The 19977-nt window shown below is 44.3% G+C and overlaps 1 protein-coding gene across 9 annotated transcripts in view; it reads right to left on the bottom strand.

Annotated features, from left to right (window-relative positions):
• The window catches only part of JSRP1 (junctional sarcoplasmic reticulum protein 1), an 89370-nt gene that overhangs the window by 52267 nt on the left and 17126 nt on the right, over positions 1–19977 (bottom strand). For 7 of the 9 annotated variants that reach the window (XM_078154111.1, XM_021008793.2, XM_078154109.1 and 4 more), the window contains exon 2: positions 15644–15740. The gene's annotated coding sequence lies outside the window, so the exon portion shown is untranslated. Of the gene's footprint in view, positions 1–8076; positions 8272–15643; positions 15741–19977 lie in introns of all 9 variants that reach the window. The other 2 variants (XM_078154107.1, XM_078154108.1) reach the window with 2 other exon arrangements.

The following is a 19977-nucleotide window of genomic DNA, read 5'->3' as shown; positions in this document are numbered from 1 at the left end:
AATCCAAGGAGAGATTCTGAAGGTCTACATTTGAGAGTTCAGAGCAAGTTCAGAGCAACTCCTAATAACCACCCTGTTCTGCAGTGGTCAGCTCCAGGGTGCTAGTACTCCATGGCTCTTCTTACGGGTCAGTGCCCCAAACTGAGTCCCTAATGGGCAGATGACTGATAGCTAAGGACTTGCTCATAAATCCACTGCTTGGTAGAAGAAGCCAAAGACTGAGGGCCACTGACCTTGGCTCAGGTGGGAGGCACTTGGTTCAAGAAGAAGGGAGGAGGACTAATTCAACTTCCCTAGACCCTGGTAGAGGCAGTGCTGACGGATGTTCTTCATAGATAGATAGACAGATAAAGAGATAGAGACAGACACAGAAAGAGCAGTTGTTAAGCACTTATCATATGCCATGAAATACTGGTGGATGTAGGAGCCTGGAAATGGTCCTACTCTTCCTGCATCACCCTTCCATGCCCCCCTCTCCCCACACTTAGGAGCCAATTCCCTTTAAATTCAGACAGGCCTGAGGCAAAACCCTAGTTGGTCTAGCCTAGTTTCAGCCCTCTCATAGGTACTTTCTAACTCCTATTAAATGGGGAGAGTTACTGAAATGCAAGCCCTTCTCAGTCCAAATCCTTGACCCTCTCTCTTCAGCCAAGATAAACAAACACTCTGGTCTGTTCACTTCTAAATTACCTCTACCTGTACATGCACGCACCTTTTCACTTGGGCATATTATTTTGTTCTAAGGGACTACACCAGGGATGGGAACCTGTGGCCTCCAGGCCACATGTGGCCTTCTTGGATGCAGCCTTCTGACCAAGTCCAAGTTTTACAGGACAAATACTTTTATTAAGGGAATTTATTCTGTGAAATTTGGATTCAGTCAAAGAGTCACACTTGAGGACCTAGAGGGCTACATGTGGCTTGGAGGCCACAGGTTCCCCAACCCTGAACTACACTATAAAGGAATTAAATTTCTTAAATCTTTTATTTCCTTAATATAATCTTATTTCAGCCAAATTTTACTAAATTTAATTAACTTAATAAACTAATTGGGGAAAAAAGGCCAATCTCTAAGTTAGTGGGAAGATAAATTATAAAATATTCCTTTAAGAAATACAGTTAGTACTTTCAAGGAATAATTACATCAAACCTAGAAGTGCTGCTTAGCAGCAGTTCTCACTCTCATCGATTTGATGAACAATGAAGCATGACTGCATGACCTCCTTAATAAGAATGCAGAATCACTCAAAAGAGTTCAGTCCAATCATCCACAGAGATCAAACCAAGCAGATGAATAATGCCTATTGTATTATTGTCTCCTGATGGCGACAAACAGTTGGATGGGTGGCCTAGTGAGCTAGGCCAGCGGCACACCCAACTTGGACAGACATTGCAGAAGGACAGGGAGCTGGGTCCAGGACTCAACAAGAGGAAGCCAGCAGGCTAGACTGCATTTGGGAAATCAGGCTGTACTTTCAACTCTAGACTTCTCCCTGAAACAACACCCTCCAATTTTTTTTTTAAGTTTTGAGACTCAGCAAGAATTTAATGGGTAAAAGGGAAGGATAATTTACTTATTACTACATACTATGCTCCATCTATGGGGCAGCCACGTGGTGCCATTGTGGATAAAGCACTGGATTTGGAGTCAGGAAGATTCATCTTCCTGAGTTCAAGTCTGGCCTCAGATGCTTCCTCAGACCCTGAGGGGCAAGTCATTTAACCCTGTTTTCCCTCAGTTTCCTCATCTGTAAAAGGAGCTGGAGAAGGAAATGCAAACCATTCTAGCATCTTTGCCAAGAAAACCCCAAAAGGGGTCATGAAGAATTGGACACAATTGAAAACAACTGAACATGCTACATCTACAAACTAATTGTGCACTTGCCAATGTTGATAATTTTCAAATTTTTTTTAATGTTTTATGATAACTTTGTTTTTTATCACATTCATTTCTAATATTGATCATCTTCTCTCCCCCACTCAGTCATCTTTTGTAACAAAGAAAAAAAATAAAGTAGAAAAAAACTAGCAAAAAAACTAACCAACACATTGGCCAACTGTTAGCATAGGCAGTATTCCATACTCATAGACCACCTCTGCAAAGGGAGGTGCATTCTTACATCTCTTCTTCAGGACCAAACTACAAGTATTCAGTCTTGATTTCTCTTTCTTTCTTTTTTTCCTTCCTTTCTTCCTTTCTTTTTTTTCCTTCCTTCCTTCCTTCCTTCCTTCCTTCCTTCCTTCCTTCCTTCCTTCCTTCTTCCTTCCTTCCTTTCCTAGGCAACGGGGTTTAGTGACTTGCCCAGGGTCACACAGCTAGTAAGTGTTATTGTGTCTGAGGCCAGATTTGAACTCAGGTCCTCCTGCAGCCAGGGCCGGTGCTCTATCCCCTATGCCACCTAGCTGCCCCTAGATTTCTTGTTCTTTCTATTTACATTGCTTTAATAATCATTTTATGTATCTTCCCAAACCCCCCTATTCTTCATAGTTCATTTCTTATAGCATAATACCATTCCATTCTGTTCATGTCCCACAATTTATTCAGGCATTCCAAAATCAATGGGTATCAAATTTGTTTCCAGTTCTCTGCTACCACAAAAAGTGCCACTATAAATATTTTAGTATATGTGGGACCTTTCTTTGATCTCATCGAGATATATTCCTCAGAGTGGCATTTCTAGGTCAAAGAGTGTAGATATGTCGGTCACTTTCTTAGCATGATTCCAAGTCACTTCTAGAATGGCTACAACAATCCACGGTTCCACCATGTTAACGAGCCTGTCTTTCCACAACCTCTCTAGCACTGACTATTCCAAATTTTTGTCACTGCCAATTTACTGGTGTGAGATGAAAATTTCAGAGTGGTTTTGACTTGCACATCTCATTAAATACTGGAAGCAATTTTTCCTACGTTGTTTTCACGCTCGCTCCTGGCTTTCCTGGGATAGCCATCCCATCCCAACCCATCTTCTCCCAGTGCCTCCTGCAGCTTCCTACAACTCCACCACCTCCGCGAGTTGCCTCGCCTGAGCCTGCACCCTCACGAGCACCGCCTTTCCCTTCCAGCTTTCCAGCCGAGGCCGAACCCGTAAGAATTATGATAAGCTACCTGAACTCATTCCTTAATGACTAACAAACTCCCACTTAGTCATATCCTCCCCATCCCAGTGATTCTCAAACTTGGTTCTTCATCCCCACTGACTGCTCCTTTATTCCCACCCCCTCAACCAAACTCTCCCAAGTCCAGCCTGAAAGCTACCCATCCTTTCCACTCTGCTCTTTGGAATGCCTGCTCCATAGGTAACAGACCTGCTTTCAACCTGTGCTTTCCCTTTCTCACTACTTCCATCTTCTTGCAGTCACCTTGGCCTGGCTCCCTTCTAATGACAGCTTCCCTGGCCAACTTTTCCAGCATGAGTAGCATTTTCACTCATACTTCTCAACTTACTGGTCAGGTTGGAGGAACTGGAATACTGTTTCCTCTCCATTGCCACTTCTGGGCTCTCCTTTTACCACTATCACTCAGTAACCTCTCCTCCTCTGAAGCTCATTCAACCCACATTTACCACCCAATCACAATGCCAGAAACTATTACATGCAGGGCCATCTCCAGTCATCCTGATCTATATCTGGCCACTGGGCCCAGATGGTTCTGGAGGAGAAACTGCGGCTGGTGACTTTGCACAGCCCTGCCTCACTTAAATCCAATTCACTTGCATGTCATGGCATCACCTCCCCTGATGTCATGGTCGTCTTCTAGAATGAAGGACAAATAACCTGAGTGGTTGAGCTGCCCCACTGGGGACCCACCTGGCCAGTTCCAGTTGGGCGATGCAGCTCCTTCCTTCCTCTTTTTTTCCCTTGTCCTCTCTTTTCCTTTCTCTTTCTTTCTTCCTTCCTCTCCCTCTGTCCACATAGGGTATCATACCCTTACTTGTGGGTGCTCTGCCCAAAGGAATGTAAGTTTTTATCACTGAAACCTCCAAACATATCTCAGGGTTTACAGGCTAGATTTCTTTCTTAAGCACCATGCCTTAAACCCAATTTACTGTGGCTCTCATTGACAGGTCAACTATAGGTCCCAGGCCAAGCCCACCTTGGTCATTGTTTGGGCCCTGATTGGCTCAAAGTAAATGGAAATAGCAATTGTTTCTGTTTGGCCCAGAAACCCTGAGGATCTTCTCCTCCCAGATTGATTTTTTTTTTAGCTAGGTAAAAAATGTCATTCTTTGCCTCATTTCTTACCTAGCCTTAATCACTAAATAGGCATTTTGCCTCAGTCACACTGAGACTTGGGAAAGACCTTAACTTAAAAAGGTCAAGGTCTCCTACTGCATCCAGGACCATTTCCAGTCTTCCTGATCTCTATGTGACCACTAGACCCAGATGGCTCTGGAGGAGAATGTGAAGCTGGTGACTCTGCATAGCCCTCCCTCACTTAAATCTAATTTACTTGCATGTCATGACACCACCTTCCTGATGTTATGTTCCTCCTGGAGAAAGGAGGACAACAACCACTATCCATTAGAAGAACAGCCATTATCTATTAAGAGAGACTGCACATTTTCACTGGCTGTCCCCCCTTGCCTAGAATTCTCTCCCTCCTTACCTCTGTCTTCTAGCTTCTTTCAGTCTCCACTAAAATCCCAACTCCTACAAGAAGCCTTTCCTAATACCCTTTAATACCAATACCCTCCCTCTAAGACTGGCCCCAAGTCATCCTGTATTCTTCGTTTGTGTAAGGTGGTTGGTATGTTATCTCCCATCAGACTGTGAGCTCCTTGAGGGCAGGGACCTTTCTTTATAGTCCCAGCAATTAGCATAGTGTCTAGCACACAGTAGGTCCTTAATAAGTACTTCCTGACTTGACTTGTTAGTACTTTGCAATTTTTCTTTTGTAAAATCTCATTTTTCTCACACTTCTATGTTTTTCTGGTGATGCTATACACTTGCATAACAAAAGAATGTCATTATCTCTGGGAAATTAAAAGACCCAAAGGGTAATGAAGAGCCCCACGAATGAGCAACAGCATCTCACAAATCCTAAGTCGCATACACAAAGGGATATCATGATAGATAACCAGAAATGAAGAGTTAGTCACGTGGGAAGGATAAATGACCGCAGATAAACAGCCTGAATGCTACAGTGGTTCCCGCAGAATGAATCCTGAAAGATCAAGAGTAAAGCCACCAGCCTGTCATGTGGCCTCCCTCTGGAGGACACCAATAAGTGTGAAGTAGCATGAGTAGTCATAGATGGGCTGGCAGCTATGCCATCAAGGGAAGCAAGTTGGTAAGATCACAGATCCATTTAAGTGAGAGTAACCTGTAATGAGCTTAATAACCAACTGATGGGTACATGTGGAATATTGAGGGGCTCTTGAAAACATGTTTTGGCCCTAAAGGCATTTAAACATTCCTCCTGAAATCTTAAAGTCACACCTATGAAGGCATCCCACCAGGGAGTTCCGAGAGAAACTGCAGCCCAGGCCCTACATGAACCCCCACAAACTTGGAATTGGGAGAGCCTGAATTAAGGAAGCTTTATAGAACTGTCCACACCCCCCCCCATGTTGTTTATCTAATCCCTAGAGACCATGGATTGTAGTAGAAAGACTGGAAGCTAGGAGGCAGGGTTTTAGTCCTGCCATTAGTTCACTGTGGGATCTTGGACAAATTACATCCCTTCTCTGGGCTCCAGTTTTTCCTTCGGTAAAATGAAGGCCTTGGGCTAGATGATTTTTAAGGGTCCTGCCAGCTCAGATTCTAAGATCAGCTCTTATTTTAAGATTCCTTCCACCCACCTCTTCCACTCTGTGGTCTGTGTCCCAAGGTCCCTTCCAGCTCTGACATTTTCAAAGCCCTCCCAACTCTGAAGTTCTATATCCTATGCCTTTGACGTTCCATGATTGTATGTTGCCATTCATTCCTTTCCCCAGAATTCTGGCTCTCTCAGCCCCTGCTTTCTCACACGCTTTGTTGAGGCCTGGAATCATTTCTATTACCAACTAATTCTCAAAGTGAACTGCAGCCTCCCTTCTATTCTCAGACTATCAACCCTCTCACCACCACCCTATAAGAATGTTTCAGAGCAGCTATGATCCATGAGAAGGCAAGGGACGATTCCATGTTTTCCCCTTAACTGTACCAGTATGGCTAATTTTCCATGGAAATGTAATTGAGCCCCTGATTCCCATCATTAAAATATTTCCCTTGAGCACTTCATGTTAATTTAGAATGTACATAAGCAGAGTCTATGCCAAAACCAGTTTAATCTTGCTAAGGATTAATTTTGCTCAGGTTGGGAAGGAAGGTGGGGGGGGCAGAGGTGGGGTAATTGAGTGCACCCATATTGCATCACATGGGCCTGGCCCGAGTTCCTTTGGTCCTGCACGTAGGGTATGTCTGAAACTGACGTCTGACTCACACACCCTCATCCAGTCAAAACACAATTTTGGCAAAGAGTCAAAATGCCCAGGCATATTTTCTTTGAGTGGAGGAAAAAAAGAGGCTATTTTCTTAATGGAGCTGTAACGACAAAAATAATTCAGTGATTGTACGGGGTTTCTAACCACGTTTGTCTTCCCAAGGCTGATGAAATTATACCATATTTAGGACACAGAAAATGAGTTTGAATTCCAGCTTTAATACTTGCTAGCAGCAGTGTGATCTTGCACAAGTCCCTTCTCATTTTAATAAGAATTTAGAAGAAGCTCCAGGCAATGAGCTAGGTTCTGGAGATACAAAGACAAAAAGGAAACAGGCCCTGCCCTCAAAGAGCTTATATTCTGCTGGAAGGAAACAAGTCAGCAGACAAGTAGATACAAAACATACAAAGTAATTTTGGGGGATTGGGGGAAGAGTGCATTCAGGTGGGGGGCGGGGCAGCCTGTGCAAAGGCATAGTGATGAGAGCTGTAAGTCATGTCTGGAGAACAGCAAATAGACTCCAACTCTAGTTGGAGTGTGCCCTACGTGGAGAGTGATGTGCAATCAGCCTAGAAGAATGACTTAGGGTCAGATCAAGGATTTAACACCTTAGGAGTCTGTATCTATCCCAGAGGCAAGTGCGAGCCACTGCAGTTTACTTCAGTGCAGGGGAGTGACCCAGTCAGCCCTGTGCTTTAGGAAGACCAGCTCTGTAGTTATGTGGAGGATGGTGAGGAAGGACTCCTGAGGCAGGGACATCAGTTAGGAAGCCACTACAATAACTAGTCTAGGGGAAAGGGGATGAAGAGGAGGTCGATGCTACTCTGTTATCCGATGATAAAGAGAGGGGATGGTGGTGCAGGGCAAAATATGTCAGACTTGGGTGTCTGTGTAATCTCCAGGAAAATCAAACAGCCTCTCTGGCCTCATCAGTAAGGAGGCAGTTGAACAAGACACCTTCCAACAGTGCCCTCCCCCCTCCCATTCCATGATATTGTCAGCTTCTTCCACTTCTTAATACTTTATCCTGCTATGGAGGCCACGACCCCATGACTTTGGGGTCTCCAATGGCCCACAAGCTGGTACATGATTTCCCATCTTCAGCAACTCCCTAAGATCATCTACTAAGAATCAGAAGCAGTCATGGAATCAGAGGAAACTGGGACCCAGAGAGACAAAGAGACTTGAGGGTTGTCAGTGGAAGAGCCAGAACTTGAACACATGTCCGTGACTACCAGTTCACTGCTCTTTCCAGTTACCACACTGTAGAGGAAGGACCAGCATCTAGGTGGCAGCTAGTCATAGCAGACAGAGCATGGGGCCTGGGGTCAGGAAGATCTGGGTTGAAATCTGTCTTCAGATACTTCCTAACTGTATGACCCTGGGTACATCACTAAATCTATGTCTGCCTCAGTTTTCTCACTTGAAAAATGGGATAATAATAGCATCTACCTCCTAAGGTGGTTGTGAGGATAAAATGAGATAATCTGTAAAATGCTTTCCAGATCTTAACACTCCACATAAGTAGTCTAGGAAATCACAGGTGCCTGAAGCTGTGAGGAGCAGAAGGGAAGACATACAAGCACTTTGGAAAGTGCTTACATTCACATATAAGGTATTATGATTAGTATTCTATTACTTTCCTGACCTCAAACCTGAAGTGAGAGGGCCTCGGCCCAGGATGTGTTTCACTGAGGAAGATCACTTTGATACCGGAAGGCTTGGCCATTGGAGGGAATTTTGCTCCCTGCCCTCAAACACCTGGCTCTCTGTGCCATCTCGGTGAGATGCTTGGTTCTCACAAGTTGCACAAATCCCAGCAAGGTGTTTTGGTGTCCTTTGCCTGAAAGAGAAATGAACTTCCTCAACACAGGCAGATATCTAGGACAAAAACAAACCAAAAAACAAGAGGAAGGAGGAACAAAGGGATACTTTTCCACATGACTTTGTATAATTGCACATAATTGCACATATAATTCAAGTATTCATTCATGACGGGCTAAGTCTAGACTGAAAATCAGGAGGCTAGGGTTGCAGTTGGGAACTCACCAGATGGAACCGAGAGAGCCAGAGTGAGCCCCAAACAACTGTTCCATCTTTGGGGATCAGCCTCCCTTTCCTTTGGTCTCTTCTTCCCACCCTCCTCCCTCAATATCCTGGGGCTCAGGATCTCAACCCTAGTATTACCACTAACAAGCCTTTCTTTCAAGAAAAGATCTGATCCGAAACAGTTTTAATAGCGCCTGGGGAGGAATGATTTGCATTTTACCAATGGCCTGTTGGTGCAGGAAAGCTGCACCTTTAGGAAGGTGGGATTTCTGGCATCAACTAATCAGTTAATGGAGGAAGTACTGGGGAGTCCAGTGACCCACAGACCACAGCCTAGGCTCTCTCTGGTAACTGTTTTCTCTGTGCCACATGAAGACAACGTGTAGAGAGACCAATCAGGTGTCAGGGCACTTTCTGGTGATTTGCCACCAACATCCTGTGTGACTGTAAGCAAGTTACCACTTGATCCCTCTGAGCCTCAGTTTCTTTCTCTGTAAAATGAGAATATTGATTTCATTTGTTTTCTTGACTTGATTTTCTTTTCTTTTCTTTTTTTGGTAAATAGTATTTTTTTTCCAATTACATGTAATGATAGTTTTCAACATTTACTTTTTTATAAGATTTAGAGTTTCATGGATAGAGCACCAGCCCTGAAGTCAGAAGTACCTGAGTTCAAATGGCCTCAGACCAAACACTTGACTTACTAGATGTATGACCCTGGCCAAGTCACTTAACCCCAATGTCCAAAAAAAAAAAAAAAGATTTAGTTTCACATTTTTTTCTCCCTCACTCCCTCCCCTCCCCCAAGCAATCTGATACAGGTTATACATGTACAATCATGTCAACATATTTCTATATTAGTCATGTTGTTAAAGAAGAAACAGAACCAAAGGGAAAAGCCACAAAAACCAACGGCAACAAAAAAGTGAAAATAGTATTCTTCAATCTGCATTCAGACTCCATAGCAGACTCCATAGTTCTTTCAGTGGATGTGGATAGCATTTTCTATCATGAATCTTTTGGAGATGTCTAAGATCCTTGCATTCCTGAGAAGAGCAAAGTCTATCAAAGTTAGTTATCATACAATGTGGCTGTTACTGTGTGCAACGTTCTCCTGATTCTGCTCACTTCACTCAGCATCACACCACACAAGTCTTTCCAGGTTTTTCTGAAGTCTGCCTGTTCATCATTTCTTATGGCACAATAGTGTTCCATTACTTGTTCAGCCATTCCCCAATTGATGGACATCCTCTCAACTTCCAGAGAATATTGATTCCTAAGGTAGGGACCAACTTTGATATACTAAATTTTGAATCCGAGGAATGCTAAGTAAACTGGGAGGTCACGCTCCTTAATCAGCAAATCACTGCTCCAAGACATCTCAATTACTGAGACACTCCCTCCTTGCACAATTCTAAGCTTCCTTCAAAGCCCAGCTCAGGTGCTATTTTCTATTTGAGGCCTGTCTTCATTTTCCCTCTTAATAAAGCTTTCTCTCTCTAGAAACCTGGTATTACTTTGTATTTACTTCTTCCGGTACTCACTCTATCTCCCAGTGGAATGGAAGCTACCCAAGGGCAGATGACTCATTCATTATATAGGTCTTTCTATTCCCAACAGCTGGCAGAGTGCCTGGCAGGTAGTGGATACTAAGTAAATATTTGTTGAATTAAGCTGAATGCTGTGACTTCCCTCCTCTAAGGCACACACGATCCTTGCTAAAAAGGCAGCATCTTAAAAATGGGCTCCCCTCAACTCATCACCTTGTATCTAAAGGTCCTGGGGTTTGCCAGACTAGGTCGAATCTCATCTTGTCTGGGTTTGGTCTCAGGACCAAAATGACAGCTCCTTTGAGACGGCTTGCTCTTTGATAATTCTCAGAGCCTGGGATACAGTGAGATACAGTGACTACCCAAGGATTGTAGGGGGGTCAGGAGGGGACCTACACACAGTAGGTGGTTAATACATGTATGCTAAATTAAACGGAAGTAATTCAAAGAATTGTATTTCAGAGGTTCAGAGCTGGCTGCAGCTACTAGTAAAAATGAGCTGAGGATCATCCAGAGCTCATGATCTGTCCTGCCCCTCACAGGCCTCCTTCTCTGAGTGTTTTGTCCTCTGTAAAAAATTATCACATCCAAGAACTCATAGCTAGAAGGGTTCTTAGAGGTCATCTTGCCCAACCCCCTCTTTTACAGATGAGAAAACTGAGGCCCAGAGAGGGTCAGGGCCTTCCCCAAGACTATGCAGCTAGTGAGCCCCAGAGTGGGCATTCACATCAACTACTTGGACTCCCGAGCCAGGGCTCTTTCCTCTGTACCTATGGCCTATGTAGAAGAGATCTTTTTGTCCTCTGAGCTTGCTGGGGCACCTAATCTCGGTACTATTCATCCTTTAATGGGCACATGCCACCTCTTCAACTGGGTTGCAAGCTCCCTATGGGTAGAGGCCACGTTTTGTTTACTGTTGCATCCCTCTAGGCAGAGAACACAGGGGATGATGGCACTTGGTTAATATCTGTTCACTGACTGATTCCAAAATTAAGCACAACAATCTCATCCCCTCACTATTGGATTTAAAGCTTTCCTTCCAGAGAAGCTGCTGTCTCCATAACAACTGTTTGCTTACAATGTACTGCCAGGGAGATCAAACAGGGAAAAGAAACCCCACTGGGCTGGAAGTGACAACCTGTAGCAACATCCTCAAAGCATATGACCCCACAGTGGAAGCCACTGGCTGATGATATCTGAAGACAGACACAAGCAATCAAAATTCTGGGCCACACTGGACACAGAAGACAAATTCCATCAGCAAGATAAAGCCAAACTGCTGGCAGGGTGAGGGGAATTCTGGGATGCAGGGCACTCACTGGACTCACTGCAAGCCGAATAATCCCAGATTCCTGCCTTACTCTTCCACATGCAAACAGAACGCAGAGCTGGGTGAGGAAGCAGACCATGCCATCCTCTGGCTACCTCTGCCAACATACGGCAGATGGCCAGATGGATTCCCATGCTGGGCTTTCCCCCATGCCCCATCGCATCTTTGCTACGGCTGTGCCTCAGCCCTGGAACAATCTGCCCCCCAGCGATACTGACCCCATCCATCCTGCAAAAGCCTGCATGAAACCTCCATGATGCCTTTCTGGCCTCGTCCCCAAATCCTCAGATGGAAGGGATCTCTCCCTATGGTCCCCTTCCAGGACTACCAGATTCTTATCTGTATTCCATTTACCTTTGTGCATGTTTTCCCCTCCTTTCTAGATGGTAAACCCCTTGAGAACAGGGACTGTCTTCACAGACTCCTTCCCTCTCTGTGGAGCACAGTGATTTATATCTAGGAAGCATCTAATACATGACTGAATAAATGTTCATTTTGAGCAAGTGGATCAGGGAGACCCCTTAAAGTGCACTGAGAATCCATTTAAGGTCCCTTCTAGGCTAGCTCCCTGTGACTCTGTAACTCGGATGCCATTCCTCCCAAGCAAGATGGGGGAGAGCGATGTTCCTGCCTCAAAGAAACACCCTCCCTCCTCCCCACAGTTACATACGCTAGTTACACATGAAGCAGAAATCCAGACTTTACCAGATTGAACTGGGAGAGCCAGAGGGAGCTCCCAACAACTGTTTTATCTTTGGGAACCTCAGCTTCCCTATTCTTTGGCCTCTTCTTCCTACTCTTTTTCCTCACTGGTGGAGACCCCTTTGAGTTAATGATCTCAACCCCATTCCCATGATTAAGCTTTTATCTCAAGAAGTCAGATCAAGAAAGAATCTGACTCAAAACAGTTTAATGGTGCTTAGCGATGAACTATTTGTGGATTGTTGGGGTAGGAAAGCTGTTCTAATGGTGGGATTTCAAGCATCAACAATGGGGGAAGTATTTGGGAGTCTGGTGAAGCACAGATAATGAGAGTGTTGGCCGTCTGGTGACTGCTCTCTGTTCCATGTGAAGCCAGTATTTAGAGAGATCAGTGCGATGTCAGAGCACTTTCTGATGACCTGGTGGCCTCTAAAGCTCTCTATTGAGGTGAGGGGGCATGTATGTGAGAGATGGTTCACTAAAGCTCTTCCTGTTTAAAAAAAGAAGGGAACCAGGGAACACACTGTGGCTCTCTCAGAAGCCACAGAGAAACTAGACAAACCTGTCCATCCATGTGTCAGAGGGCACAGAGTTCTCATTTCAAGGCATCTAAAAATATCTTCCACTAATAACTAATTCCTGATGTGACCTTGGGCAAATCAGTAAACACCCCTGAGCCTCAGGATCTCCATCTGTAAAGGGAGGAGGCTGGACCAGAAGATTTCTAAGTGCCCTTTGAAGCTGCTTTAATACTCAGACTCTCTGGGCCTCAGTTTTCCCATCTGCGAAATCAGTAGTTTGGACTATATGATTTTAAAGGGCTGAGGCTCTGCCTCTCTACGGACATCTCCCCAGAGGAAGTGGTCAAAGTTCACTTGTTTCTGCAACCATGTAAGAAACAGCAACTCCAAAAGAAAGGACCAGAATAACAACGTTGCCTTTCTGGATTAGATTTCTGGTAGCTAGAGTTGAATACATTTTCCCCAGAAGGTACTAATTTGCCAAACAACAGCATGTTCTCTCTTCAAGAGAAAATAAGACACTGTAAGTACAACATGTTTCTGTATGCCGTGCTCTAATTTGTCAACATAAAGTCCAAATGCTTCAATGCTTTGAGTCCCGGCGTCGTCTGGGGCTCCTTGTGGAATTATGGGCATCTCGGCTAACCTGGGCCAGCTGTCACTTAGGGAGAGGAGCATCAGCCTATTGGGAACTAAACTGAAATCTCCAAATTATTTTGCCGCAAACAAGTCAAAAGTTACAAAGCCGAAATACTAAGACACACACACATAACACACACACAGAACATTTGTATAGTTCTTTAAAATTCAAAAAGGGGCATTAGAGATAGTATCACATACAATCTTTACAACAACTGTGTAAAGTATGATTATCATGTTTTATTATCCCCATGTTACAGAGGAGGAAACTAAGGCTCCGTGAGGCTGGGTGAATTGCCTACAGTCACCCAGGTAGTTCATACATGTCCAAGATGGGATTCAAACTGACCTCGCCGGGCTCCAAACCTGGTGCTCTACTCACTGCTCTAGGTCAAGGCTGGATCTGGGGCTGCCACTCCCCACGACACCCAGACTGACTGGAACCTGGACCATGACCTACTGACCTCATCTGTCAGCAGGTATTTCTTGAACAGTCACCCAGATGGACAATTTCTATAGCATGTGGCTGTAGAAATAAGAACAGCTCAGGGGCATCTAGGTGGTGCAAGTGGATAGAGCACCAGCCCTAGAGTCTAGAAGACCCAAGGTCAAATCCAGACTCAAACACTTGACACTAACTGAGCTGTATGACCTCGGGCAAGTCACTTAACCCCAGACTGCCTCACCAAAAAGTGGGGAGAAAAAAAAAAAGAAAAAAAGAAAGAATAGAAATAAGAAGAGCTCAATAGGCATCTCTTTGGGGAAAGTGCACACACAGCCTCTGAATGGGCCCACACTGCTGTCTGCCACAAAAGTTCTTCATTCATATTCCTCCAGTAATGCCATATGGCTGCAAACCACGGGATGTTGTGATCTCCAAGAACCATAAATGCATGTGATCCAAGGGGCAATGGAAAGATGTACTGTGAGGGCACACAGCATATTACCAAGGATGCCTTACATGCCAGGAGTAATATCAATGACTTTATCAAGAAGGCTTAGGACCAGAAAAGAAGAATGAGGCAGAGTGGAAGTATGGCTGACACCTTACCCCAAGGCCTGTACTAGTGTCTATGGGAGATTAAGGGAGCCAGAGAAAGGCAGGCCTCTGATGCCCTGGGCAGATACTCCGGGGAGGCTTTTGGGAAAGGCGCAGTATGAGAAGAGAGGGGCGGTGATTTACCTTGATGGGGGAAGGACCTGTGCCCCAGGGGTCTCAGAGCTCTCAGCTCTGGGCTGTAGCTTAGGCTCTGCCATCAATCCAGTGTATGCCCAGGGGCCCTTCCTTTCCTGCCTCTGGACCTCCACTTCCTCATCTGCAAAATGAAGCTACAGAACCCAGGTGATGGCTAAGCTCATTCCCACTCTGATATTTTATGTCCTATGTGCTAAGGTCCCTTCCAAATCCAACAGTGTATGATCCCACTATCAGCGGCTTCTTCCAGGCCACAGAAATCTTAAAAATTCTGAATGTATCACTTCAGCCATTGAGATATCATAGTGGATGGAGGGTGAGATCAGAGGCAGGAAGACCTGGGTTTGAATCTTGCCTCAGACACTAACCCGCTGTGTGACGATGGGAGAGTCACTTCAAAGCTACGTGCCTCAATTTCTTCTTCTGTAAAATGGGGGTAATAACAGCCCTTACCTCCCAGGGTCGTTGTGAGGATAAAAAAAGAGTTAACACATGTAAAGTGCTTTGCGAACCTTAAAGCCTTATACAGATGGCGGCTAGCAGTGCCATAGGCAGCCCACCAATAATCCTTATCCCTCATTCTGAACAATGCATCCTAAGTTAAACAGTCTCCTCTACCTGGGAGGTTTGTTCATTTTGTTTGTGGGAAAAGGTGCTCATTAATGACATTATCATAGCCTTGATCTGCTGGGGGAAGATAACTATACATTTTAATAAGCTGTTCTGAGAAATGAACAGATAGAAATGACTCTAAACATGTTCTTTGCAGATGATTTTGCCCATGCTGCCTGGCACAGACTCCTGGCATCCGGTTTTGATAATATTTTAAGCGAAATTAAAGAACTGCAAAAGTAAGTGTGAACTGTGAGCTTCCTCATCACTCAATAACCTCCCCCTCAGGTACCTGACTCATTACCTTACACCAAGTCCTTGAGCAAAGCAGCTCAGAGATCAAGGGCACCTCTCTTTGATGCCAAGTTAAAAAAAAAATCTCTGTGGAAGGGAGAAGGAAGAAGGGGGCACCTTGTATGGGGCAGTCCCCTCACTGACACTGTATTTTTCTCTGCTTTCAGGTCCTTCCCCATCCCCACACTCCATAGTCTACATTCCAAGGTTCCTTGTAGTTCTAAGACACTGACTTGATGCACTGGATGCCTATCATTCTCTGTCTGGATCAAGCTGTGGTTAGGCCTCTCTTGTTTCAGGGGCCCCACTAATTAACTCCTTACCTGGGGACACCTCAAGAAGATCTCTGGGAGGTACTTTAAGGCTGATGCAAGTCTGGTGAGGTTTTTCTTCTTTTCTGTTGGTTTTTCCTCAAGCTTCCTTAAAGAAGAAAAAAGAAAGAAAAACAGTTTAATTCAAAAGAACAAAACAGGACTTCTTTTTAGGGGGATGGGTTAGACCAGATGGTCTCTGAGGTCCCTCTCAACCCTAACACGCTCTGATTCTGGCCTCAATATTGAACCCTCCATATTCTTTTGGTTTGGATTACGTTGTGAGATATCTCTGATGATTACTGAGTAGGCCTTTTAAAAGCCTAGAAACCACACTAGGTACAAATGTGTGACCTCTAAAGGGAACAGACAACTAAACATCTGAAATTAGGTCATTCAAATACAGCCTCAGTCTCTCCTCTGAGATTAGATCCACATGATCCATATTCATCGGACATTTCAAACCGAATGTCTCACAGGCATGTCAAACTCAACATGGCCAAAACAAAACTCATTATTTGATTATAATTATTAACACTTCCCCCTCCAAAACCTCCTCTTTCAAGAAGTCCCTATTTCTGTCAAAAGGCAGCTGCATGGTACAGTGACTAGAGCTCCAGGCCTGGAGTCAAGAAGACTCATCTTCCTGAATTCAAATCTGGCCTCATGTGTGACCCTGGGCAAGTCATTTAACCCTGTTTGTCTCAGTTTCTTCATCTGTAAAATGAGCTGATGAAGGAAATGGCAAACCACTCTACTGTCTTTTCCAAGAAAACCCCACATGGGGTTACAAAGACTCAGACAAGACTGACAAGACCCTCCTTCCAGGTCCGTAATCTCAGCATTATCTGTGTCTTCCCACTCTCCCCCATGTTCCCAGACAGTTGCTAAATCTTGCCATTTCTACCTTGACAACACCCCTCCCCCCATCCTCTGGGTTCAGACCTCATCACTTCTCACCCCAATTCTTCCAGCAGTTCCTACCTGTCTCCTTGCTTCAAGTCTCTGTCCCCTCTGCTTCCCCCTCTATCCTGCTGCCTAAATGATTTTCCTCAAACACAGATCTGACCACATCACTCCTCTCTTCTGTTAAGTGCACCGGCTTCCTATTGCTTCTAGGATAAACAGAAATTCCTCTGTTCAGATTTTAAACCCTTCACGATCTGGCACCAGTCTCTCTTTCCATCCTCCTCCCATGCTCTTGATTCCGCCAAACTGGCCTTTCACACACACGACACACCACCTGCCAAGAACACCCTCTGATGTCCTCTCTCAGAATCCCTTTCTTCCTTCAAGATGCAGCCCAAGAATCAAAAGTTTTTCTTTACTTTGACAGCTAGCACCTTTCTTCCCAAGCTATAAGAATAAGAGCTAGCATTTACAGAGCACTTTGAAGTTTTACAAAGTGCTTTCCAAATTTTATCTCATCTGATCCTCACAGCAACCCTGGGAGGTGGGTATTATTATTATTATGATCCCCATTTTAGAGTTGAAGAAACTGAGGTAGACAGAGGGTAAGTGACCTGCCCAGAGTCACATAGCTAGTAAATATCTAAGGCAGAATTTGAATTCGGGTCATCCTGACTTCATGGCCAGCACCCTATCCACTGGGCCACCTAGCTGCCTTAACACACTAGCTTGTGTTAACTGCTTTGAATTTATTCTCTTTATTTTTTTTGTATGTACGTGTACTTGTCCTCGTTGTCTCTTCTAGACATGTCTTACGTGAGACAGGGGTGAAGGAGGGAGATGGTGGGGAAAGGCATCCGAGTGACATGAGATAAGGCAGGAAGAAGAGGGAGCTGTTGGCAAATGGCCTCAATTTTTTCAGTGAAATATGAGGCAAGGTTCCCAGCTGAGATGGCATTGGGAAGGGGAGCCACAGGAGTTTAGGATGGATGAAAAGGTTTGGAAAAGGGATTGTGAGGGGAATCAATTAGGAAGGTGTAAAAAGATTGCCTTGTCTCAGTGACAGGCCAGTTAGATCCTGTAACACATGTCTGTGGTGGATCCAGTCAGCAGCATTTCATTATTTCCTCTAGCTTCATTCAGCAGCATGGGAATAGACAGGAAGGCAGTAAATAACAGGCATAAACCAAGGCAGGGCATAACTGGCAATGGATTGAAGAATCAGGGGACAGGAGAGTAGAAGAGAGTAATACCGTTGAACCGGTTCACCAAAGGTCCAAGATAAGGAAAGGAAGAGAGTCTAGCCAGTACAGGAAGGAACTAGGAAAAGAGAGACTGGAGGTCACAGTGAGGAGAAAGAACAGGGTTCGGGACTGTAAAGGAGAGAGGAAAATGGAATGACAAACGATTATGATCAGATAAAGGAAGATCAGAGTTCCTCCAAGAGGAACACTTGCGGGTGACAGCCCAATCAAGGGGACACCATCTCTATCTTCAGCTGAGCTGGGGTGGAGGAGAAGGTCATGGGAAATAAGGAAACTGAAGAACTGGAAAGTGCGGATATTTGAGAGTATCTGGATTCAGGTGCAGGGTAGACTAGAAGGCCTCTGAAATCTCCTCCAAGCCTGAAAGCCATTGATTCCTCAAAGCGCAACAGCAGTTGACCTAGTGTTGACCTAACATTGAACATACAATCAAACAGTAGTGACGGGTGGACACATCTTTGATTCTTACAGGACAAACTCTTCATCCTTAGGCATTCTGGAGCAGAAATTCCGTTCAGTTCCTGAGCCCCTTGCAGGACTCAATCTAGTGTCTTGTTCCCGACTCGAGCGAAGTCTTGCCTCGACCATGCTGCAGAGTCTTGTGCTTGCCTGGGGCCATCCTTCGTGAGGAGGCAAAGAACGCAGAGAGGCCAAGACCATTGTTCTGGCCGTGGTCCTGCTTGTTGCCTACTTTCTGAAGCTGGCCTCTTGGTTCTGCTGTGACGGACTCCTTACACAAATAATATGAGGATCTGGGATTGCACTAAGGGCAGGTGCCCCCTCCAACAGTGCAGATCACAATGACCAAAGGAGCTGGCCGTGTTCTCTGACAGTTACTGTGCCAAGCTAATGATGGGCCTTTCACAGCCTGGCCAGGCTAGATGGCAGACATACAGAAAGCCGGGGGGCCACTCTCAGCTGGGCAGGACTTGTCAGGGCTCGTGCTCTGCCGGAAGAGTCAGTTTTCAAGAAGGAAGGTCACCTCACCACCCCAAGCAGGAATTAAGTAAAGGGATTAACTCCCTATTTCCTGGTATTTGATTCTGACCTCATCCAATAACTGCTACTGTAACTCACCTTTTCGCAGCACTATAAGTCTTGTCAAATGCTTTCCTCAACAATCTGATGAGGTAGGTATTGTCATCTCCATTTTACAGTTTTGGTTAGAGAATTACAAATAATAATGATACTAATAGCTACATACTGATAGCACTGTCAGGTTCACTTCACATATCCTATTTCATTTGAATCCCAAAACAAACATGTAAGGTAAGTTCTCCAAGTGACACTATCTCCATTTTGCAGATGAGGAAAATGAAGCTCAAGAGCTTAAATGACCCAGGAACTCTATGAACACAATTACAAAACACTTTTCATACAAATAAAGTCAGATCTAAATAATCGGAAAAACATCAATTGCTCATGGGTAGGCTGAGCTAATATAATAAAAATGACAATTCTACCTAAGCTAATTTACTTATTCAGTGCCATACCAATCAAACTACCAAAAAAATTATTTTATAGAGTTAGAAAAAATAATAACAAGATTCATTTGGAAGAACAAAAGGTCCAGAATATCAAGGGAACTAATGAAAAGAAATGCAGGGGAAGGCGGCCTAGCAATTCCAGATCTTAAATTGTATTATAAAGCAGCAATCATTGAAACTGCTTGGTACTGGCTAAGAAATAGAGTGGTGGGTCAGTGGAATAGGTTAAATATGCAAGACACAGTAGTCAATGACTATAATAATCTATTATTTGATAAACCCAAAGACCCCAGCTTCTGGGATAAGAACCCACTCTTTGAAAAAAACTGCTGGGAAAACTGGAAAAGAGTATGGCAGAAACTAGGCATAGACCAAAATCTCACACCATATACCAAAATAAAGTCAAAATGGGTTCATGATTTAGATATAAAGGCTGATACTATAAGCAAACTGGGAGAACAAGGAATAGTTTACCTATCAGATCTATGGAGAACAGAAGAATTCATGACCAAACAGGAGATAGAGAACATTATGAAAAGCAAAATGGATAATTTTGATTACATTAAATTGAAAAGTTTTTGCACAAACAAAGCCAATGCAACTAAGATTAGAAGGAAGGTAGAAAATTGGGAAAGAATTTTTACAACCCAGTCTCTCTGATAAGGCCTCATTTCTAAAATAGAGA

This window comes from Phascolarctos cinereus, unplaced genomic scaffold (genome assembly GCF_003287225.1).
Source record: "Phascolarctos cinereus isolate Bilbo 61053 unplaced genomic scaffold, phaCin_HiC Scaffold_4;HRSCAF=312, whole genome shotgun sequence".
Taxonomy (NCBI): Eukaryota; Metazoa; Chordata; class Mammalia; order Diprotodontia; family Phascolarctidae; genus Phascolarctos; species Phascolarctos cinereus.
This window is presented reverse-complemented; position numbering and strand designations above follow the sequence as displayed.